The 2500-nt window shown below is 71.5% G+C and overlaps 1 non-coding gene across 1 annotated transcript; it reads right to left on the bottom strand.

The window, feature by feature from the left end:
- Nucleotides 1-657: 657 nt before the first annotated feature.
- On the bottom strand, nucleotides 658-776 carry LOC135977968 (5S ribosomal RNA). The gene has a single exon (XR_010595388.1). It is a non-coding gene; the product is annotated as a 5S ribosomal RNA (ribosomal RNA).
- Nucleotides 777-2500: the final 1724 nt, after the last annotated feature.

Raw genomic sequence — 2500 nt, 5'->3', positions numbered from 1 at the left:
GGTGGCCGCGGGGGGATTCGGGGCGGTCCCGCGGGCCGGGGGCCGGGCGCAGGGGAGGCGGGGGGGCCGAGCGAGTCGGTCCCGGGCCCGGGGCCTCCCCCTGCGGCTTTGGGGTCCGTGGGTCCCCGCTGGAGGAAGCCGCTGGGCGCTGGACACCCGCCGTCCGTCCCGCCTGGCCAGGCCTGGCCTGGGTGGCCGCGGGGGGATTCGGGGCGGTCCCGCGGGCCGGCGGCCGGGCGCAGGGGGTCCGAGCGAGTCCGTCCCGGGCCCGGGGCCTCCCCCTGCGGCTTTGGGGTCCGTGGGTCCCCGCTGGAGGAAGCCGCTGGGCGCTGGACACCCGCCGTCCGTCCCGCCTGGCCAGGCCTGGCCTGGGTGGCCGCGGGGGGGGATTCGGGGCGGACCTGCGGGCCGGCGGCCGGGAGGGTCCGGGCCAGTCCGCCCCATGCCCGGGGTCTCCCCCAGCGGCTTCGGTGGCCCCGGGGGGGGTCCTCCGCGGAGGAAGCCGGGTGGGTGGGGAGCCGGACCCCAGGCGCCCAGACCCGTGACCTGCGGCCGCGACCTCCGACTCGGCAGGAGCGACGAGGGGCTTTCCGGCCCGTCCCCCCCTCTCCTTCCCCCCCAGAAAAGGAGAGAGAGCTGACTCGGACCGGGAAAAGCTGCCTACGGCACCTGGGATTCCCAGGCGGTCACCCATCCAAGTACTAGCCAGGCCCGGGACGGTTTACCTTCCGAGATCGGACGGGATCGGGGGCGTTCGGTCCGGTATGGCCGTAGGCACCCGGCCCCGCGCCTCCTCGCCCGCTTTCCCCTGCCGACGCCCGGGCCTGCCGCACGGTGAGCCCCGGTCGGACTGCCCCCCCCCCCTGCGGCAGGGCCCCCGTCTCTCGCGGGCCCGGTCCTTTTTTCCTTTTCGAGCTCCGGGGCCCGGGCTGGCCGCCAGAGCCCCTCCGCCCGCCCTCCCCGGCGTCGGGGAAAATACTGTCCCGGACTTCCAGTGCGCCCGATCCTGTCAGCCGGGGGGTGGGGAGGGGCAGTCCCTCGCTGCGGCCGGGGAGGGTGAGCCCAGGGCGGCTTGCCTGCCGTGCGAGGCCCCTCTCGGCCACCAGGTCAACCCCGAGTCGAAAGGGCTGAAAAATTTTCAGAGTCCCCTCCCGGGCACCAGGTCAACCCGTGGAATCGGACGGGTTCACCTGCTGGCCGGTTCGCTTCCCGGGCACCAGGTCAACCCGTGGAATCGAAAGGGTTCACCTGCTGGCCGGTTTGCTTTCCGGCCACCAGGTCAACCCCTAGGGGTTTTAACGGGGGCACGCCCGGTGGCCTCTTTCCCGTCCGGTCACCAGGTCAACCCGGATCTCCCTCCTTCCCTGGGCGTCCCCTCCTCGGAGGCGTCAGGTTCCATTTCCCCCCCCCCCAGACTTCCAGGGGCCCGATCCAGTCGGCCGGGAGGCAGTCCCTCGCTGCGGCCGGGGAGGGTGAGCCCAGGGCGGCCTGGTCCATGTCTCTAGTGGGCCCGATCCTTTTTTTTTTTTTCGAGCTCCGGGGCCAGGCCCGCCCGGGCAGCCCTCCTCGGAGGCGTGGGGCGATTTCCCCCCCCCCCCAGACTTCCAGGGGCCCGATCCTGTCGGCCGGGAGGCAGTCCCTCGCTGCGGCCGGGGAGGGTCAGCCCAGGGCGGCTTGCCTGCCGTGCGAGTCCCCTCTCGGCCACCAGGTCAACCCCGAGTCGAAAGGGCTGAAAAATTTTCAGAGTCCCCTCCCGGGCACCAGGTCAACCCGTGGAATCGAACGGGTTCACCTGCTGGCCGGTTCGCTTTCCGGCCACCAGGTCAACCCGTGGAATCGAAAGGGTTCACCTGCTGGCCGGTTCGCTTTCCGGCCACCAGGTCAACCCCTAGGTTTTAAGGGGGGGGGGACGCCCGGTGGCCTCTTTCCCGTCCGGTCACCAGGTCAACCCGGATCTCCCTCCTTCCCTGGGCGCCCCCTCCTCGGAGGCGTCAGGTTCCATTCTTTTTTCCAGACTTCCAGGGGCCCGATCCAGTCGGCCGGGTGGCAGTCCCTCGCTGCGGCCGGGGAGGGTGAGCCCAGGGCGGCTTGCCTGCCGTGCGAGTCCCCTCTCGGCCACCAGGTCAACCCCGAGTCGAAAGGGCTGAAAAATTTTCAGAGTCCCCTCCCGGGCACCAGGTCAACCCGTGGAATCGAACGGGTTCACCTGCTGGCCGGTTCGCTTCCCGGGCACCAGGTCAACCCGTGGAATCGAAAGGGTTCACCTGCTGGCCGGTTCGCTTTCCGGCCACCAGGTCAATCCCTAGGTTTTAAGGGGGGGGACGCCCGGTGGCCTCTTTCCCGTCCGGTCACCAGGTCAACCCGGATCTCCCTCCTTCCCTGGGCGCCCCCTCCTCGGAGGCGTCAGGTTCCAGTCTTTTTTCCAGACTTCCAGGGGCCCGATCCAGTCGGCCGGGAGGCAGTCCCTCGCTGCGGCCGGGGAGGGTGAGCCCAGGGCGGC

Source organism: Chrysemys picta, unplaced genomic scaffold (assembly GCF_011386835.1).
Source record: "Chrysemys picta bellii isolate R12L10 unplaced genomic scaffold, ASM1138683v2 scaf80, whole genome shotgun sequence".
Lineage (NCBI taxonomy): Eukaryota > Metazoa > Chordata > Testudines > Emydidae > Chrysemys > Chrysemys picta.
The sequence above is the reverse complement of the archived record's forward strand: the minus strand, read 5'-3'. Positions and strand labels throughout refer to the sequence as shown.